Here is a 22,336-nt window from a genome sequence, read left to right on the forward strand (position 1 = left end):
CTCCTCGGCCTCCTCGGGTGGGACACCCCGGTGCTTGGGTCCTGCTCCCCTTCTCCCTCCCCGGCGCGCCCCAGCTGCGGCTCTGGAGGCGCGGGGGTCGCGGCGGAAACCTCCCTCCTCCGTCGCCGTCGCCCCTCCTCCCCTCGCAGCCTCTGGAATCACCCGGGTGGGGAGCCGGGGCTCCGCCGCCGCGGCCGGGCGCAGCCGTGCGGCGCGCGACTCGGAGCACGACGCGGGCCATGTAAGCAGGTAAGCGGAGCGCGGGGGGCGTCCCGCCCCGGATCCGGCGCCTGGCCCGCGATCTGGCCGGACGCCGGCAGCGCCAACTCGGCGATCGCCGGCCCAGGACGGCCGGCCAGGGCAGCAGGGGCGCGAAGTGGCCGGGCCACGGAGGAGAGGGTTATTTCTCGTTTGGGGCTGCCGGGCCGGAGGCGCACGGCCCACGGGATGGGGTGAGGGCGGGGGGGGAGGTAAATTGGAAGGTGGGCGCTGTCTCTGGAGATGACCCTCGTCCCCCTTCCACCCCAACTCCCTTCTGCGACTTGGGAAGGGGGAAAGAGCGAGTCAGAGCGGCCCGAGGTACCTAAGGCCGTGGGGGACCCGGAGGGTGAAAGTGGGCAACGTCGCTGAGGCTCCGCTCTAGGGGACAGGGAATGCAACTCCCTGACCGTCCTTTATGATCCCCCCCCCCACACCCAGTCCCCATCGGGACGGGATTTGGGAAGGAGAGGTGTTTTCCCAGTCACAGGCCCCGAGCCTTTGCCACCCAACACCCCAAGACTACTGAATCCCACTTGGGTGGTCGGACAGGCAGTCCCACGGGGGGGGGGGATAAAAACCTGTGTCCACCTCGTCTCAGGCAAGGTCTCTATTTTAAACTTGCACAGTTTCGCGTGTTGATGTCCCCCCTCCTCCCCCTTCCCCACGTGCCCTGCCTGGACTCGGTTTTGAATACTTGCAAGAGGAGTTGAGTTTCTGCCCTTTTATTTTTGGAGGGAGAAATCGTGTATCACCGTCTCCACCTCCTTTGCCTTCTCACCACTTTTTCTTGGGTTACTGTCACCGCCCCCCCTCCGCCGGCCCCCATCTCCACCTACAATTTGAGGAGATTGAAGGGTTCTGACTTGTCTGTCGAGGGACTGACTGGCTGTTAAGAGGCTCTTGGTGGAGGAGGTGAGGCATCTCAATCTCAGGACTGCCGGCTGCGTGTATGGTTACTGAGGTTCCAATCCTGTGTGAAGTTAAGTTCTTGAAATGGATAGATTGGTTCATTCATTCAACAAACCCCCAACAGTAAGCGCGTACTGTGCTAGAATCAGAAGAAATCCACAGGCTGATGTGGAGAGACAGAGATGGCTTTGGGAGAGGGGCTCAGTTGAGAGTCTGGAAAAGGTTTGGTCCTCCTGGAGATCCGGAAGGTGTGCTTTGTGCTTCCTGGGCCCAGGTGTGCTCACCGGGGTAGTGGCTGGGGAAGTGCATTCTGGCCAGAGCAAGTGGCTTGTGCAAAGTGAGGGCAAAAGAGACAGAGAAGTTGTGGCTACCTACCTGATGGTTGGGGAGACATTTCTGGATAAGTTGGTGCAGTGTTGCTGGCAGAACATACACACACACACACACACACACACACACACACACACACACATCTTCACATAACAGAAATTAAACTAGAAACATTTTGCCCACTTGTAGGAACTGTATTTTGTGTCCTCTTCTTTGGACACACCCCCATTCCTGATGCTTTTCTCCCACCGGCCCCTGTTGTATGAACAGCTACATTTTAATTGCCAGTAATTGAATCGTGCTTGGTTTCATTCAAGTGGTATGGCTTCTCTTGACAGGGCTGCTTGACAGCAATAGAGTATGGGCAGTACCTGAGTGCTGCAGAAAGAAGCTTGTATTAAAAGTTACCTTATCACCGGGGATGTGATAGCTGTGTCATAGAAATGACAGATCTCTTGAGTGGGTGCTTAATAGCACTGTGTCTTTTCTCCTGATCTGCATGAGTGGCCATAATGTGACACTGTGTGTGTCCTAGGACTTCTCCTTTTTCAAAGTTATTACTCAGCACCACTGGCTCATGTCTGTAATCCTAGCTACTCAGGAAGTCAAGAATCCCTGTTTGAAGCTAGCCAGGGCAAACAAATACGAAAACCTTTTTATGTCCAATCAATCAGCAAAAAGCTGGCATGGCTGGTGTGGCTCAAGTGGTAGAGACAGCCATGATTGGGAAAATGAGAGAGGGAGACCCTAAGTTCAAGGGGGGGAGGGTTGTTATTACTGCTTTACCAGAATCTATTTCTCCTTTCTCTGAAGCTTTGTGAGGATTGAAGTTTTGCATGCTTGTGTAGCCTAGTGGCTCAGGGTTCGTCAAGTCTTAGTGTAAGTTTGATCTTAGTGTAAGTTTGTTCAAGATTTGTCTTTCTGAGGTTTGTCTTCACTGGACTGAAGTGGTGTTGTAGTGTTAATTGTAGTGGCTGAGTCCTTACGTATGTGTCATAGGTCCAGCTTTCTGTGGCCTCGGGCTAATGCATTGGAATGGGCAATGCATACTGACTTCCTATACCTTCCCTGGCTTCCTACAACTTTGGGTGCTTATCCAAGACTCTTCTAGCACTTGCTCTTACCATAAAAACTTGACTGAAGTTTTCCCCCTAGGTGTAGGACCTACCACAGAGAAGTGGCCAATACGTCTTTTCCTGCCCATCCTAGGTTTCTGTCCTGATTCCATCATTGGTCTACCTGCATAATTAACACTTTGAATATTTTGCATGTGGGTACTGTGTTGGGTGGACAGCTGTGGACAGTTAGGGAGACTGTTTGAATATGGAAAAACCATAAAGAAATAAGAGGAAATCAGAATTTTTAGAATTCTTACTTGCCTTGGATGGGTAAAGCTAGAGTCAAAAACTATGATTTTTTTCCCCAATATTTTTAATGTTAATGATTTAAGTATGTTTCATGGATGCAAATATCACCCTTTGGGTTGCAAATTATACCTCATCTGGGTTCCATATCCTGGCCCTTTTTGAACAAATACTGGATCAAATTGCAAGAGCAATTTGGACTTTATTACCTGTCAGTATATTCTATAAATTTGTGAATTTCATTTGAAACCTTGGAGCCCTACTCCTTACTTTGTTAGAGATAAGACACAGAAAGACCTAAGATGAACCACTTAATTAGCTAATTAAGCAATGTGGGAAAACCAGCGCAATGCTTTGGCAGGGAGGAAGGTAATGTGTAAAATAAGCTTGTTGATCTACACTTCCTGATTTCAGTGAATTTACCCTTGCCCTGTCTTTTCCAGGAAGGCTTAACAGAGTGGTTCCAGGGATGGGGTGTTCATGTTTGGGAGGTTGAAATCCAGCGAGATGTGAATTCCAGTTTGGCCACTTGTTAGCCAATCTAACGTTCAGTCAACTTTATAGCATTCTCAAGTCTCAGTTTATTCATCTGCAAGATGGAGGCAGTAGCAGCTTAGCTTGCTCGGGTATTTATGAGCATTGAATGTAAAGCGGTATAACATAATGCCTGAGACAGGGTAGGTCAAGAATGGCTATTTATGTGTTCGGGGAGTTGTATGTGGCCATGAATGTGTTCTTTGTTTTTATTCAGCAGCCTGACTTCACATGTGTGCCAACATACACATAAAGCTTTGTCTTTGACTTTTTTTTTTTAAAGTCTGTTGGCTGAAAGCAAACGTGTTGGCTGGCAGCTGCCATGTGGCCTTTCACTCCTAGAGGAGGTTCTTAGAAGACCAGGCAGTAGGGAAGTTTTGGGGAAGGAAAGCCATTTAGGGAAGCAGGGCACAGAAAAAGACTCTTTTGCCTTAGTATAACAAGGGCCTACTGTATTATGTAAAGGACTTTTGCATTTCTAATGTTGAAATCCAGTTAATTAAAGAATGTTAGAATAACTGCCTGCTTTAGCAAGAGTGCAAAAGCTAGCTGATCTTCACCAAGGCCTTTCTTGGCAGCCTGGATTCCCTTCTTTGAAGCCTCAAGACAGAGTTAGCTACACACCTCTAGTGAAATGCCAACTAGTACTGGTCCCTAGAATTTTATCTCAGAAACCTGAAATATTTGACAAACATTAACTCCTTGATCTCCATATCAACTCCCCAGCAGGAGGGAGTGTTAGGAGAAAGGAAAGAATGTAATGGAGAGGTGTGTACTGTGTGTTCTGGAAGCCCAATGGTCTGTTGTTGATGCTTAGAATGAGTTAAGTCTGTCACATGCAGAATTGTGTACAGGCCTGGAGGTCAAAGAAGAGGGTAACTTTTCTCTTTGAGGAGTCAGGAGGAGAAAGGCTAGAAAAATGCAAGCTTGGCTAAGGATTTTCCAGTGGGACGGGAGAGGAAATTCATTTTGCCCATGACCAGCAATGCCTCTGCCATGCATTGCATGCACAGAGTATGAAAATAAATAATCTAGGAGTTATTTATAATTCTGAATTAAAGGATATGATGCAATACTTTTTGCACGAAGGGCTTAGTGTATCTGAGGGTCAAGGGTACTGGTGGCTCAGTAGCTTTTTGTGTGATCAGAGTGGTTGTGGGTTTAACTTGGATTATAAATGGCATATTGACATTCTTTTCCTCTCTTTTCTTTGTGTTTCTGTGTTCTTTGCTTTTCCTTTCCTGTGGAGCATTTGTTTGACTTGTTTCATGGTCTTTGCTATTAGAAGAAACATGTTTCAGTCTTTCTTAGATCAGCCTTACATGTAGAATTTGAGATGGGGATGATTTAGCTAAGTTCCTCAGGAGGCTAAATTAGGCCTAGGTCAAGAATTACATACTGAGCCCGGTCAATGAGCTTGACCCAGAGGTCTGTTACATAGCTAGAGATCTTGTAACCCTAGCTGACTATCCCATAGAAGCTTGATGTTGGTGAGCAGGGAGGAGTATGGTGAGAAAATGAGAAGGGATCCCTCTGGGCTGCATCCTCATCTAAGTAGTAGGCTGTCCTCATTTGTAATGTTTGAGATTTTAGGGTTGAGATGTATTACTGGGTCAAGAAACATTATTATGATCGTGGACTTGATCTATTTTACATATTTAGCTCACGGAGGTATGGGGGTTGGTGGGGAGACTCATTGTTGAAAATTGGTAAAAATACTCAGTTACTTTGTGTGAAGTATGTGCTTTATATATACACACTCAATTCCCTCATGTCATTAGAAGTCTAGCTCTGTTTTTGTTCTTTCTTTTTGCAAAGATATTAGTTAGGGCTGCAGAGCTTAAACTCTAGAGAATGTCAGTCATCTTGAAGGCTTGTTTAAAATATAGGTGGTTTCTTCTCAGACTTTCCTCAGGCCCTGACCGGGAATTTTGATGTGGACCTGAGAATTTCCATTTCTCAGGCAGCTCCCAGGCGCTGCTGCTGGTCTAAGCTCTATCTGAGAAGCACAGAGTTGGAAGTTTGTTTTGAAAGTCCACTAATTCCTAATCCTCAGGCTTGATACAGTCATCTAACCTATAAATTTTTTTTTTACTTTATAGATTTGAATGACTGGTTTCTGTGGATACACAGGGAAACTGGGTACCACTCCAAGGTGTGGTATTCCTAGACTGACAACACACAGATTTACTGACAGTGAAGCCAAACTGTTCAATAGCAAATGGAGAAATCTGGATTGGAAATGATAACTAAGGAAGCATAATTCACAAGTGAAAGCAGAAACATCAAACTCTTGTTTGGTGTGAATCCTGGGAATAACTAATCTACATGGAGAAGTCCACCTGACTCATGGAGTTCTCCAGTTTCTTGTTACAGAATTATCTGCCACGATATTTTCTGTCTTGGTGTGACATTGCCTTCTTTTGAGTTAGCAAGCTGAGAACTTGGAATTCCTCACCTAGCACCCCCAACTTTATTTTGTAAACACCAATAGCAAATCCTATTACTCATTAATTAAATCTTTTGAGTCAATATATTGACTTGTAAATTATTTAATTTGTTCGCTTCTTTCCATCTTCACTGCCCATAAGATTATTGTGAGAGCATTAAAGAATGTTTCTATTTTGTCTGTCTGTCTGTCTCTATCTATTTCTAAACCTAATTACCTACCCATTTATTTATTTATTTTGATTTTGATTTTTTTTTGGTGATCATAGGGCTTGAGCTCTTTTGATCAAGGCTAGTGCTTCACCACTTTGAGCCATAGCCCCACTTCCAGTTTTCTGGTGTATAGTGGAACATAAGTCTCATAGACTTTTCTGCCCAGGCTGGCTTTAAACTCACATCTCAGATCTCAGCCTCCTAAGTGGCTAGGATGACAGAGGTGAGCCACGTTGAACCACGAATCTCGGCCCCCTAAGTAGAGAAGATTACAGGTGTGAGCCACCAGCACCTGGCTCTTGTTATTTTTGTCTAAGACTGTAGTTGCTAAGGCTGCTAAGGGAGGGCTGCTAAGGCTGCCATCTCTGTGACACAGTGTCAGTGATAATTTTCTCTACATGTCCCCAGCCAAGACAACATTGTGACAGAACTGTAGTGTGCGGCATTGATATCTTCCCAAATCACAAGAGTGCTAACTTTCGTTCTCAAAGGATCAGGAGACTGCTTGCAAGGTCATGAAAGGGAAGTTCTCATGAGTTATATAGATACTTCAGTTTGAGATTTGGGGTTCCCCACATGTAATCCCTAATAGACCTCCAGCGTCTTCAGATTGATGGCCCACTACTGCTAGGGTTCTCCAGAGGTGCTAGGCATTTCCTGACTGGGCCCAGGAACTCCCACCTACGGTCCTGGTCAAGGTCATGGTTATCTCAGTCTAGGTCATGGTCATGCTGTTTTCGGGCTTTATTTATTTATTTATTTTGCCTGTCCTGGGGCTTAAACTCAGGGCCTGGGCACTGTCCTTGGACACTTTTTGCTCAAGTGGCACTCTGCCACTTGAGCCACAGCACCACTTCCAGCTTTTTTTTTCTTAGTATATGATGCTAAGGAATCACACCTAGGGCTTCGTGCATGCCAGCCAAGCACTCTTACCACTAGACTACGCTCCTGGCCCCTTGCTCAGGTACTTTAATGCTCCTCTCCATGTCTCCCTTGGGGTCAGTTCCTCTTGCCATTTTGCTCTGGCCATTTACTTTGTGTCCTTGTACTTTGTGTTCTCCTACTTCCTCCCTCTCATGAGGCTGCCAGCTGCCTGAGAAATGTGACCTGTCTCATTCTTCTATATTATGACTTCTCTTCTGCTGTTGGTCTCTTTTGCTGGCCTTGGCCTCTTGGTTAGACAGTCCTTCTGGGGAAGATCACTGTCACAGTAGCTTGTGGTCTAGGCTGCCTGCTCTAAGGTCCTTCTGCTAGCCCAGTCCCTGACCTACACTCAAGATTCCTTCTGAGACAGACTTGATATTTTCACTCCCCTGCTTAGGATATTTCTGGCCCATTTTATGTTGTTTTTGGCTATATAAAAACATTATAAATATATATTTATATTAAAGTATGTATTTATATTATACAATGTACATTACCACATACCATAATAACATACTATATACATTTGACATATAATATATGCTATATATTATGTAATACTTAATCTATTATATATTTACACTAAAGATTTAAGAGAATGCCAGAAGGATGAGTATTAAATGAAGCTGTAAGGATAGTTAGTACTGGAGGTGAGAACAGAAATGTGGTATTACATTGTTTTGTTTCCTAAATTGAGTGTAGGAGGTTACATATTTATTACATTTTACCTTTAATCTAAACTGTTTAATTTTTATTTATTCATTTATTTTTGCCAGTCCTGGGCTTGGGCTCAGGGCCTGAGCACTATCCTTGGGTTTTCTTAAGGCTAGAGCTCTACCACTTGAGCCACAGCACCATTTCCAGCTTTTTTCTTTTTTCTTTATTCCATATATTTTTTATTGTAATTAATAGAAGGGTTACATTATATTCACCAGATAGAAGGTACATTACTTCACAAACATTGATATACCCTTTCTCATGTCTTGGTCCCAATTTCCATCCCCCCATTCCCGCCCCTCATCCTGTTTTTCCCCCTTCCCTATTGTATTTAAAATAACCCAAAACACATATGTACAATATATCAGATAACAAGGTGAAATACTGTAACAATATGAGATAACCAAGGGGCAGCAAAAGAGATGAGAGATAACATAGTACATTAAGGACAAGAATCACTCATACGGCTTTTGTTTCTTTATCCGGAGGTCCTTTCATTTAGCGTTATACTGTATGGCCTTATGTATCTAGGTTTTATTCTATTGTAAATCTCTGCTAAGAGAGCCCAAGGTTTCTACTGATTATGACAAACGAAGGAAACCTTTGAGCCTATGTTCCTTTGAGTCTGGCTTACTTCACTTAATATGATTTTTTCCTAAGTCTTTCTTTCTAACTTTTTTCTATGTATATGGTACCGAGGAATCAAACCTGGGTCTTTGTGCTTGCTAGGCAAGCACTCTACACTAAGCCAAACTCCCGGCCCCAAAACTGTGTAATTTTAAAGTGGCTAGTGGTTAAGTGCATACTTGCTAGCAGAGTGTTTCAGACTCTACATAGTGCTTTTTATTTATTTATTTTTCTTCTTATGCTTATACTGGGGCTTGAGTTGGCACAGTTTCTTAGCATTTTTTGCTCAAGGCTGGTGCTTTACCATTTGAACCAAAACTCTACTTCTGTCTTTTTGGTGATTAGTTGGATATAGGAGTCTTATGAACTTTCCTGTCTTGGCTTCTATATAGCTCTGGATCACACCCCACTGCCCAGCTCTGGCTGGCTGGCCTTTTCCCTGAAGCCTCTCTTGGCTCCAGGTCACCCTCCCCCAAACAGTTACCAAGGCTGAAACCTTATTGCTCTGACTAGGATATTATTGTTACTTCCTTCTTGAATTCCTTTTCAGGTCTGGTCGCATTTATGGCCTTCCATTCATTCTTTAATGTCAAGTGTTTTTCTTTTTTAAATTTTATAATATTGAAATGGTTTACTTTCTTGGCTATGGCACTTCCACTGAAGTCATGTTTCTGATGCAGCTTTTTGCTGGTTATTTTGGTGATAGATTCTTATGGGCTTTTTTTGCCCAGACTATCTTAGAACCACAATCCTCTAGATCTTAGCTTCCTTAGTAGCTAGGATTATAAACATGAGCCACCATTGCCTGGAGATTTTAATGTCTTTTTAGATGTTTTACCTGCCATTCTCTTTTTCATTCTTAGTAAGAATTGTCACCTTTACTGTTCTTTGGCCCATTATACACCCTTTACCATGGTATATTTTGTAGCATATAATAATCATTAAAATTGTTTGTTCTCTCTCTTCAAAGTTGTGAACTCTTAGAGAGGACATGTCTTGTATTTTATTTGTCCTTGGGATCTTGGTACCTGATGCCCAGGAGACGTTCAGTGTTTAAGCAATTGATGGGTAGTAGATATATGATAAATGTTTATAATGCAGTAATACTTAAATAATTTGTCAAAAAAATCTTCACAAGGATATTGAAGAGAAATACTTTTTGGACTCAGTGCTTGCTGCTATATGTTTTGATTCTAATGTCAGTGTATCTGTACATGAAATTCCTACTGTAAACCCAGGATCTGTTTTAGAAATTTTGGTACTAGAACTTGAACTCAGGGTCTCACAACTTGTGAGATAGGTGCTTTATCATTTGAGTTACACTTGCAGTCCTTTTTGCTTTTTGGGATAGCAGCACACATTTTTGCAAGCAGAAGGGCACTTGGGCAGAGATCTTCCTATTTATGCTTCTCATGGAGCTGGGATGACAAGTATGAATATATCCTTAACTCATATGGAGTGAGATGAGGTGGGGGAGCTCTTGACTCTTGGCCCTGGCTAGACCTAAACTGTACTCCTTCAGATCTCTGCGTCCTGAGTAGCTGGGATTACAAGGGTGAGCAACCACCATTCTTCATTATGGTAATGAGTTAATTTTTTTTCCTGAATAGCCATTCTATCCCCCCTACATCATGAGTCTATATTTGGAGGTAGACCCTGGCTTGAAAAAGGTATCATTTGTTGTAAGAGTGGCTTTTGCTGTCAGAGGTCCTTGCTCTAGGGTCGAGAAGTGACATATCCATTTGGAGTACAGACTGCAGGGTTTGGGTAAGTAGATGTGTCCCTGTGCAGAACTGTAATAAATGTCATGATGGAGGGTTATGCTGCATTAGCTTGTTTTAAAAAAATTTTATTTTATTTATGTTTTATTTTTTTTTGCCAGTACTGGGCTTGAGCTTAGGGCCTGAGCTTAGAGCTAGCGCTCTACCACTTGAGCCTCAGCACCACTTCTAGCTTTTTTTTTTCTATGCATGTGGTACTGAGGAATCGAACCCGGTATGCTAGGCAAACACTCTACCACTAGGCCAAACTCCCAGCCCCTGCATTAGCTTTTGAAGGATGCCCTTCCTCTGTAACCAGGTCAGTGGTGATGGCCCAGGTCAGTGATGATTAAGTTTTGTGAAAGGCCTTAGGAGGCTACTGGTATTCCCTTCTCCCAGCACAAAGTGGGGCTCTGCGAGGATTGGTCTTCTTCACTTGTCCCTTCATCAACTCAGCTTCACACGACAAGGGCACACATCTTTCAAGGCTTAAGTGACTATCTAATTGATCTTTTGGAGCATAGACCTGCTTTGAGAATCCCCATGTTTAAATCAGTAGAATGTGCTGCTGACATTCTGGATAGGTTCTGCTTTTTAAGGCCGTACATTTTTTTAAAAGATCATATAAATTCTGCTGGTCAAAGGGGATCTGAGATGGAATGTTATGTGATGATGTGTTACCTAAGGGGAAATGCTATGAAATGAAATAAAACTCCAACAAAAGCTGAGTACTAGAAGTTCATGCCTGTAATCCTTGCTATTTAGGAGACTGAGACCTGAGGATTGAGTTTTTAAGCCAGCCAAGCCAGGAAAGTCCATGAGATTCTTATTTCCAGTTAACCAGCAAAAACTTGCAAGTGACTCAAGTGGTAGAGCACTGGTCTTGAGCAAAAGAGCTAAAGGACAGCAACCAGGCTCTGACAAGCAAACAAAACCACAACAGTAACAGTAAGAAAATGAAATCAGAAATATACAAGTTGACTTTAAATTAGAATAATAATATATAGCTAAGAAAGCAAGAAAAAAGAGAAAGCCTTAGGGACTGGACATTCATACATTTTGGCAACATAGCCTTGATGCCATAGAAGAGAACCACAAATCTCATATACACTTCTCAAAGAATAAAGTGGAGACCATTACAAAGACATACACACCTTTCATTGACAAAACTTTTAACAGCTCACAACATACAAACTGAGTGGCTCATATCTGTATTCCTAGCTAAACAGGAGGCTGAGACCTGAGGATCATGCTCAAAGTCAGTCTATGAGATGTTTATCTCCAAATAACCAGTTAAAAGCTAGAAGTGGTGCTGTGGGTTAAGTGGTAGAACACTAGCCTTGAGCACAAAGAGGCTCAGGGATATGCCCAGGCCCTGAGTCCAAGCCTCATGACCATAAACCCCCTTAGACTCTCCTCCCCTCAAACAGTTATGATATGCATAAGAACCTATTAGTTCAGTAGTAGCCTTTTTATAAATTCAGATCTATACCAGTTCAATATAAATATTAACTATTTACAGCACTGATGTTTAACCCCCCCTTTCCTTTTTTGGTGTGTGTATGGAATGATGGTACTAGGGATTGAACTAAGGGCTTGGATGCTGCCTCTTAAGTGCTTTTTTGCCACAGCTCCACTTCTGGCTTTTGTTGTTGTTGTTAATTGAAGATAAGAGTCTTTTAGACTTTACTGCCTGGGCTGGCAACTGGGCTTTTGTCCTATAATTACTTTGTTTCTTCTATATGGACATAAAGCATGTTCATTCTCATTTATTCTGAGCCTCAGTACCCAGATTAGCCTAAAACTAAGACTTTATAAACTTTTGAAGAAATTTTCATGAACAAACCCACACATACTTATACAACATGTACTAAAACTGAAAAACACATCCAGGAACAAAAAAACCAAGAGTCTCATGGGAAAACTACAAATTTGTAGTTTTTCAACAGTGATCCACGTTCTAATAGGCAAACTTTTCATACCCAGTAGTCACATTTTAAAATTCTTCAGCCTGTAATAATTTCTTCTGTTGAAATAAACTTATGTCTGGATCTCAAGTTGGTGCAATCTCTAACTCCTTGCCCCTTGCACTTGCTTCTCATTGTGCTGCAATATTTCTTACTAGAGCTTTGCCAGCGGCTCCTGTCCTAAGACACAGAGAATAGAATCCTGCTTCTGAAGATTTTTGACATTCCTTTGTTAAATGAGGTGAGAGGCATTTGCACTCCAGTGGTAGTTTGCAAGACCCAACTACCATTCCTCAAGCACAGTCTCCACTTACACACACACACACACACACACACACACACACACACACACACACACACACACGAATAAGTGCTGTTCTGCTAATGCACTGCCCATGGACTTTTGCTTGCTCCTGCTGTGAAGTCTCAGCACCTTTCAGGAGGCAATATAACCAATGATGTTTATACGTATGTTTAGCTACTAGTGTTTTTAAGCAGAAGCCAAAGATAAGGTGGCATTGGGCACTATGACACTTGTAGAGTGAACCAACTGAGAGGATACAGTTGGTAATAAAAGGTTTCATTTGCAGTTTGGGGGAGAACGCTGTAATAAGACTCCTTCTTATATTTCAGTGTGGTATTTTCTGCTACATAAACCATAGAGGAACAAACCAGTCTGGAAACCATAGAATTAAAGCCACCCAGTGCGACTGAAGAGCACAGTAAAAAAAAAAATCTCTTCAGACTTTAAAAGTATGCAACAGAAATTTGAGTTGGTTTGTCACAGTTCCTTCCATAAGGATCATTGCAATGATTTGATACAGATAAATGTTACAGTATCTCTTATCAGACAGCAAATACAACCTCCTGAAGCATGAGAGTAAGAGTGAGCACATGCACATGCATAAACACATGGCAGCGGTCACAGGACAGTTTTGTATTGCACTAGAGAAAAATAAACCAAGGCATGCTGAAGTTCTGACTATCCAAAGGTTTTTTTTTGTTCTATTTATTTTTTTTAAAAAAATTCTTTATTGTAATGTATACAGGGGTTACAGTTACATTCACCAGATATTAGGTGGGTTACTTCTCACACATTGATATAGCTCTTCTCATGATTGTTCCCCATTTTCCTCCCCCACCCTCTCCCATTCAAAGGTTTTTTATCAGTCTTGGAGCTTGAACTCAGGGCCTGGACACTGTCCTTGAACTCTTTTCAAGGTTAGTGCTATACCTTCATTGAGTCACAGCTCCACTTCTGGTTTTCTGGTGATTAATTGTAAACAATAGTCTTATGGACTTTCTAGCCCATGCTGGCTTTGATCTCACCCTTCTGAGTGGCTAGGATTACAGGTGTGAGAGTCACCAGTGCCTGGCTGTCCCAAGCTTTACATTTGGCACATTTGGATAAGCTGACCCAGTGTGATCTAGCCTTCTGCCTATACCTATAAGTTATATACACTTTGGTCAATCTCTGAAGCAGCTTTGGGCTCTTTATTTTAATCTAAGAATAACAATATTTAGTATAAATTACTGAGAAAAATACGGGGCAAAGGAAACAAAGACGAGATGAAATGGCTATTTTATATTGGTTTTAAAATGCCACCTCTGAAGCAGCCTTGGGCTCTTTATTATAATCTAAGAATAACAGTATTTAATATAAATTACTAAGAAAAATACAGGGCAAAGGAAACAAAGACAAGATGAAATGACTATTTTATATTGGTTTTAAAATACCACACTAGTAGTTGCAACACTACATGCACTTATAAAAATAGCAAAAAGAAAATTGCGAAAGCCAGCACTAGGAGAGTGTGAAGAAAGCTCTCTTAAATATTAATGATGGCACCATAAACCGATAGTCCTTCTGGAGTGCAATTTTGCCATGTGTAACAAGATCTCCAAGCAGTCTTGTCCTCTGACCCACAGAGCCTGCCATGCAAACTATATGCTGAGGAAATGCTCTCCAAGTGAAATGAATATATCTGGTACAATGAGGTTTATGGTATCTTCTACATATATACATATGGCGGTGTTATCTACAAATGGTTTAAATTAGGAATAATCCAAACATCAAGACAAATAAAGAGAATAAGTTAATGATGATGTAATAAAAATGGAAATACTGATTTTAACTTTGCTCCTCCCTACTAGCATAGCCTTTTCATTTCCCTGTTACTTGCCTAGAAATCTGACTTAATTAGTGAGTTGGGGCTTGAACATGGGGTATACGTGGCCAGTGGGACGTGAGCAGGTGAACTGACCTGTGTATTGCATAGGTGGGGCTCAACAATTGTCAGGAGTGTTGAGTGAACTGAAGTCGTGTCCTAAGGGCTTATGCTTGTAATCCTACCTACTTGAGAGGCTAATAGTGGAAGGACTGAGGTTCAAGGGCAGAGCTGAGAGAAGAATACCTGAGACTATCTGTAACTAGCCAAAAGGAAGAGAGGGAGAGAGACAAGGTGAAGACACATCTTAGCAAATGGAAGGCCTTAAGTTCAGTTTGAACAGGGCTTAAATGGATTCCCGATCGCACTTCTAAAACATGTAGGTGTTGACTTAAGGAGGCCTGTGACCTTTTTTTTTTTTTTTTTTTTTTTTGTAAGTCATGGGCTTTGAACTCAGGGTCTGAGCTCTGTCCCTGAACTCTTCCACTTAAGGCTAGCACTCCACCACCTACTCTGAGCCATCATACTACTTCTGGTTTTCTGGTAGTTAGTGGGAGATAAGTCTCACAGACTTTCCTGCCTGGGCTGGCAGATCTCCGTCTGCTGAGTAGCTAGGATGATAAGCATGAAGTACCAGCACTCAGCTACCTGACTATTTTAACATACTGGTCATCACCTGACTGTCTTTCTTAGGTAGTAGGCTTATCCATCTCTGGCATTGAATGTTTCGGTGCAACAAATCAGTTTTAAAATGTGAGGTGATTTTTTTGTGGTTCCATGTGAGCTGCTGGCTGTCACTGAGGAATTACTACAGGCTTGATTTCCATGAGTTGTTGGTAGTGGTTTATAGGGAGGACAGCAGTCAGAACTGTGTTTAGTTCTGTGTTGTCTTGCTATAGGTTTTCAAGGACAGAACATGTAACACGCTCTGTTTTTACTGGTGTGCTCAGTTAAAGTAAAGACACAGTGGATTTTGTTAGTTGTATGTGGGGCTGATTTCATTGTGTTCTAACACTGCCATTTTGAGCATTTTTGCCTCACAAATACTAACTTTTGCTCAAGAATCCATGTCCTAAGGATTAGGACTTATCTTCTTGACTTCTAGGCTGTTGATGTCACTACAGAGCCCCCCCCCCCTTTTTAATTTTATGCAACATCAACCTTCAGTATCTCAAGGATATTCTCAAGAATGTCCGTATCAATATTTACATTATTCAACTTTGTTGTTCTTTCTAAACTTTCTGTTAACTACCTACCTATATATATGCCATCTACAACATAAGGCCATATAGTATGACACTAAATGTAAGGACCTCCAGGATATAGAAACAAAAGCCATATAATGAGTGATTGTTGTCCTTAATGTACTATGTTATCTCTCATCTCTTTTGCTGTTCCTTGGTTATCTCATATTGTTACAATATTTCACCTTGTTATCTGATATATTTTATATATGCTTAATTGGTTATTTGAAATAGGATAGTTAAGGGGAGAAATCAAGATGAGCGGGGGGAGGGGAGGGAAATGGGGACCATGACATGAGAAAGAGTATCAATATTTGTGAAGTAATGTACCTTCTATCTGGTGAATATAATGTAACCCTTCCGTTAATTACAATAAAAATACATGAAAAAATGCCATCTACATAAAAGGCCTATATAAAATAATATAGTTAGAGCATACTTTTCATTGACCTCCCCCTCTTGATTTTTAAAATTTATTTTAAACATATTGTGTGTGTGTGAGTATGTCTGTGTATGTATCAGTGTGCCACAAGAAAGCCAGAGCCTTGCTTGTGCCTAGCATATACTTTATCACTGAGCTCAGCAATCTTTCTAGTCACACATTTTCTTGTTTCTACCTATTGTTAATATATTTGGAATGTTCCTGGATGCATTGTTTATCGAGTTAATATATATTTAGTAAGTTCTATTTATTGACTCTTTGGGTTATTTTTAGTTTTTTTTTTAAGCTACTATACATAAAATATCCTTAGCACTTTTGTGTATTAGTGTCTTCTTTCAAATTATTCTTGTGGGAGAATTCCCAGAAAGGTTAATATAATATAAAGAAAATGACATACACATTTTTATGTTCTTAATGCCAAAGCCTTCTTTTCCAAGGATTATCTGCTGCCATGTGTTATCATTTATGAGGTTCTCATTTAGCCACTATGTTACAGATTAATATGAATATTAATTATTTGTCATTAATAAATGACTTGAAGTTAGACTCTTTCATTGTATGATTGGTGTTTGTAGTAGCTAGCCATTAGATTTTGATTAATTAAACTTTGGGGAAAAGCACTTTTCAGTGTTAATGGTTCTAATGTCTTTATTGTCCATCTCTTGTGTACGTCATAGATTTTTAAAAATATTCTTGATTTATATACCCTTTTTAATATTTTGTTTGTTTGTTTGTTAGTTTATTTATTGCCAGTCCTGGGCCTTGAACTCAGGGCATGGACACTGTCCTTGGGCTTTCTCACGGCTAGAGCTCTGCCGCTTGAGCCACAGCACCATTTCTGGCTTTTTTCTATGTATGTGGTACCGAAGAATCGAACCCAGGTCTTTGTGCATGCTAGGCAAGCACTCTACCACTAGGCTCAACTCCTGGTCCCTACTTACCTTTTTGTATGTGTGTGTGTATGTGTGTTTGTGTGTGATGGGTTTTGAACTCAGGGTTTTACACTTGTTAGGCAGCTGTCCTACCACTTTTTTCCCCCCCATTGGATATTTTCTAAGGTAGGGTCATTAGAATCATTGGGAGAATTTATGTTAACACACCTTTTCTATGGTCCTAGAACTGTGATCCTCATCTCTGCTTTCAACTAGCTAGGATTTCAGGGTTGGGCCACAGAATCTCTCTCCCTAACCCCCCCCCCCCCTGTTTCTGATAAAATGAGAAAAAAGGGCAAACATTTAAAATGCACCAGACTGCATTTAGCCCATAGACTAAGCTCTGCCTAACTGAATGTCTCTCCTTCCCTCTGTTTAAAATCTCCTGTGGGATCTTGTTTGGCGGTGTGTTACTCCATGTTTACTTCTGGACTACTGTGAATCCTGTCCATTTTTAGCTACATGACTGTTCTGAATCGTCATTCTATCTCCTGTGAGGAAATGCTGTTATTACAGTAGAAAATTTGAGTTAATGAAAGGAGTGTTAAGAACATAGAGCTAAACATGTAGTTAGTTTTTAGGGATAATCTTCCTTCTTTCATTATGATAGAGTGGTGAAACTCCTTTTATTCTGAGGTTTTGAAGATAAAATTGATTTGTCCAAGACTCTAGTCTTGGGTTGAAAGTGCTATTGACCATTAGGTTTCTCAGTCGAATTCTTTTTTATTTTGGGGCCAATACTGAGGCCTCACCATTGTACTCAGTTATCTTTCTCAGGGCTGGCACTCTAGCACTCGTGCCATGCCTCCAGCCCTGTCTTTTGCTGGTTACTTAGTGACTACAATGCCTGACAGAAACCCTAGCTGTAGGTAAAGGGGTATAGATGTCCTAGAACACTTGGCTTTCTTGTAAATGTTGGCTGGAGTTCTCCCTTGGCCAGTGAGTGTGTGGGCTACTTGGTCACCCTGCCTTGTGTGCAGCACTTGTTCTTTTCACCTCTTCCGACTTCATTTCCTCAACTCTGCCCTTCTGCTCCTTTGCTGTTTTCTGTCTCCTGTCATTTCTTGCATGTAGCTCCAACTTCAACTAAAAACTGCTAGTTGTCTGAGGACTTAATGAATGCTTAAGGCAGTCTCCTTATAATATGTATTTACTGATAATTGAAGAAATTCAAATTATATATATATATATATATATATATATATATATATATATATTGTCAGCCATGGGGTTTGAAACTCTGGGCCTGGGCACTGTCTCTGATCTCTTCAGCTCAAGGCTACCGCCCTACTCCTGGGCCTGGGTGTTGTTCCTGAGCTCTTCACCTCAGGGCTACCACTCTACCCTGTGAACCACAGCACCACTTCCAGTTTTTTAGTGGTTAATTGGAGATAAGAGTCTCACAGTCTTTGTGCCTGGGCTGGCTTCGAACCTTGCTCCTCACATTTCAGCCTCCTGAGTAACTAGTATTACAGACACATGAGCCACCGTGCCTGGCTTCACATGATATTTTTCCATGAATTTTGAGGCCTTCAGAACTAGTGACTTTTAAAATTGTGTTTTGAATCATCATTTTCTCTGTCTCTCTCCAACTTAATTTTAATCAGTTCGATATCCATTAAATGTTTACTAAGGCATCATTAGAAGCTCTCTAGCTTGCTGCACAATGCCTTAGGCACTGTAAGATGAAACCACTCTTGCACATGGATAACGCCATTGCCTATGGTCTGGTGAAAGTGGCCTCCTATGAAACTGCAGAATCCCAGTCCTCCTTTGCCACTAATGAGCCATTTTGTTTTAGGTGAGCTACCCAGAACTCAGTTTCCTTGTCTTTGAAGTGGCAATGTTCTGTTCAAATATGATTCCTTGGGTTCTCAGGTCTGTTTCTGTAAAAACAGACCTGTTTTAGAAAACTCTTGGTCTTAACTCTGCTGTTGAATTTGTGGTCAGAGTAAAGAATGAAGAAATCCCTATGTTGTATTCTTCTGAGAAGAAACTGCTAGTTTTCAGTTATATTTTTGCCTCAGGGCAGCAGGGGCATAGGGGAGAAGGCTCAAGTAGCAAGTTTAAATAGTAAATTCAAGCTTTGAAAATCAGAATAATCTTGTGTGCAGTGCGATTGTTTCTGCATTCATTTAAATGAATTTGCATAGATAATTTCAGAGTTTCTGGTGTGTGTGTGTGTGTGTATTTGTGTATGTACATATGTACGTACATGTGTGTACTGGGGGTTGAACTCACGGACTGGGCCCTGTCCCTTAGCTTTTCCTGCTTAAGTCTTATTATGCTCTACCACTTGAGCCACTAATAGCTTTCAGTTGGTGGATTGGAGATAAGAGTCCCTATAACTTTCCTACCTGGAGTTGAGTTTTTTTTTTTTAATTGTAATGTATAGTGGGGTTACAGCTACATTCGCCAGATAGTAGGTGCGTTACTTCTCACATATTGAGACCCCTTTTCATGCTTTTGTTTCCATTTCCCCCTACCACCTCCCAGTCATTTTGTTTTCCCCCTTCCTTTTCCTATTTCAAATAATCAAATAAATATATATACATTATACCAGGTAACAAAGTCAGATACAGTAATAATATGAGATTAACCAAAGAGCAACAAAGAGAAGAGACATAACATAGTACATTAAGAACAACAATTACCCAAGATAAAGCTTTTGTTTCCATATCCTGGAGATCCTATCATTTAGTCTCATCCTATATGACCTATGTATCTAGGTTTTGAGCTATTGTAATCCTCTGCTAGGAGAGTCCTAAATGTGTACTAATTATTACAAATGAGGGAAACCAGTGAGCCTATGTTCCTTTGGGTCTGGCTTACTTCACTTAATATGGTTTTTCCGTTTCCTTACAAATGGGGCGATGTCATTCTTTCTGATGGCAATATAGAATTCCATTGTGTTTAAGTACCACATATTCTTGATTCAATCATCTACTGAGGGGCATCTGGGTTGGTTCCATATCTTTGCTGTGGTAACTGGGGTTGAGTTTTTAACTGTGATCCTCTTACCCTCAGCCTCCTGAGTGAAAGGAGTGGAATTTAGCTTTAGTATTGTGAAAAAAGACTTGTTTTGTCATAAGTCTACCCTACTCTGCAAAATGTGGTTACCCATTGCAGCAAAACATGGCTAGTCATTGCAGCAGACTTCCTAATCTTTGCAGATACTGAATGGACAATGGTTCTGGTGGAATGTTGCTGATGTTGTGTAGCTCTTTAAAGTGTGGGGTTGTGCTCTGGCACAAATCTGCCCCTTTGGCCTTTCCTGAGCTAAGATTTGATTCCCTTTGGGAATTGCAACATCTCCAGGGTTTTGTTTCCTTACTCCCTGTGTGACAGATTTCTTTATAGGATACACATATTACATTAATTTGTTTTGAGAATTTCACAACTTACTTGGAAATAATGGAGACATGGGGTGTTTCAAATTCTAATCTAGAAATCTCTAGCCTAGAGAGTTGAATGTGATAGATAAAGAGACTGCAAGGGGGTTGAATTCCTTCCTCAGAGGAAGTCTTGGCAGATAGGTGAGGGGTTGCTGGGGAAAGAAATTCTGAAGAGAGAGGTTTGCAGCACCCCAGTTATCTGTCCTTCAGTTCTGTTGTACACATTGCTCTTCCTTACCTGACATGCCTACTGTCAGCAGTGTTTCTGATTTCAGAATTGTATTTTCATTTTATGTTTTTGAATACTTGTATGGACTTTGCCTGCTTGATTATCCTTAATATGAAGATCTAAAAATCAGAGTGCTTCAAAAGCCAAACTTGCTGATCAAAAAATGTTAGATTTCAGAACATTTCAGACTTTGGGAGCTCTATTTGTATTTTGAATTTTTGCATATGGGAGTGTGTGTTTGTATGTAACTTACTCCTTTGCTATAAGATTTTGCTTCTTCAGTGTATTTTAGGATATAATATTTTGTGCAATCGCCTCTTCTGGTCTATGGATGTTTTATTCTGTTGTAGTCAAGATTATCATGATGTGGAAAGGGAAGCTCAGCTATTGGTTAATATGACAATGAGCAGTGCATTTTGGGCACTTTGTCATTCGAGTATGTTCAACTAACTTAAGCCCTGACGTTGAGCCATACTTTCTTTCCCCCTTTGGTGACATTGGGGTTTGAACTCAAGGCCTCAAGTTTGATTAGGAAGGTGTTATACCACCTGAGCCATGCATCTAACCCTTTTTTAGTACTGGTCTTGGGGCTTGAACTCAGGCCATGGGGTCAGTTCCTGGGCTTGCATGTGAGTGTGAGTTTGAGTGTGTGTGTGTGTGTGTATACATGCACATGTTCAAGGTTAGTGCTCTACCACTTGAGCCACAGCTCCATTTCTGCCTTCTTTTTTTAAAAAAATATTTTTATTGTAATTAATAAAAGGGTTACATGATATTTGCCAGATAGAAGGTGCATTAATTCACATACATTGATACCCTTTCACATGTCTTGGTCCCCATTATCCTCTCCCAACCCCCCTTCCCTATCCAATTTCAAATAACCAAATACAAATATAGCCAATATATCAGATAACAAAGTGAGATACTGTAACAATATGAGATAACCAAGGGACAACAAAGGAGATGAGAGATAACATAGTACATTAAGGACAACAATCATTCATTATATGGCTTTTGTTTCAATATCCTAGAGGTCCTTTCAATTAGCTTCATACTATATGATTTCTGCCTTCTTTTGCAGTTAATTGGAGAGAATTGTCTCATGACATTTACTGCCCTGGATGGCTTTAGGTGTGAGCTACCAATGGCCTGGCTTCCCAGCCTTGTTTTGCTCAGGACTTATTTTCAGCTGCAATGCTCTTACCTAGACTTTCTATGTAACTGGGATTATAGGTATGCAGCATTCCATCTAACTTATTTTTGAAATGGGCTCAAACTGACATTCTCCTATTTACCACCTGAGCAGCTGGTATTTCATTTGTGAGACATTTGTACTTGATTCCTACTTGCTGCATTCTTAAGCATGTGCACACACAAAAAAATAGGAGTCCTTTTGGGCCACTCACCCCATGTCTAGCTCTACTGATGGGCTGTGTAAACCTAATAACTCCATCATTGTATTGCCAGAATGCTGCATAGCTTCTGAAAGTGACATTTTTCAAATACTTGGTGGCTTTTGGGATATAAGCCCCCTTGATGTTCTGGGTAGCCTGTAGGATGTTCTTAAAGTGGTCACAAATATTGAATTACATGATTTGCCTGATTCTTGGGATCAGGAGAGCAGTGAACCATTTGTACAGGTCATCATATGCTGCTTTTAGGAAGAGCTTACTTGTACATGTGTGTATATATGAATGTACACATATACATGCATTTTGACGGCTCTGGGTTTTGAACTGAGGGACTTTGTGCTTGCTACACTGATGCTTACCACTTGAGCTACATCTCTTTCCTGCTTTTTGGGGAGTTCTTTTGGAATGAAATCCCGTGAATTTTTCTGCTTGGTCCTTCAGATATCAGCCTCCAGAGTAG

The 22,336-nt window shown here is 41.3% G+C and overlaps 1 protein-coding gene across 1 annotated transcript in view; it reads left to right on the top strand.

Annotated features, from left to right (window-relative positions):
* LOC150058398 (tyrosine-protein phosphatase non-receptor type 14-like) overlaps positions 1–22,336 on the top strand; it is a 146,308-nt gene continuing 123,972 nt past the window's right edge. Inside the window, exon 1 of the mRNA XM_090341202.1 lies at positions 1–249. The gene's annotated coding sequence lies outside the window, so the exon portion shown is untranslated. The remainder of the gene's footprint in view (positions 250–22,336) is intronic.

The sequence above is a fragment of the Megascapheus bottae genome, chromosome 10, assembly GCF_031878675.1.
Source record: "Megascapheus bottae isolate mThoBot1 chromosome 10, mThoBot2.hap1, whole genome shotgun sequence".
NCBI classification, from domain to species: Eukaryota; Metazoa; Chordata; class Mammalia; order Rodentia; family Geomyidae; genus Megascapheus; species Megascapheus bottae.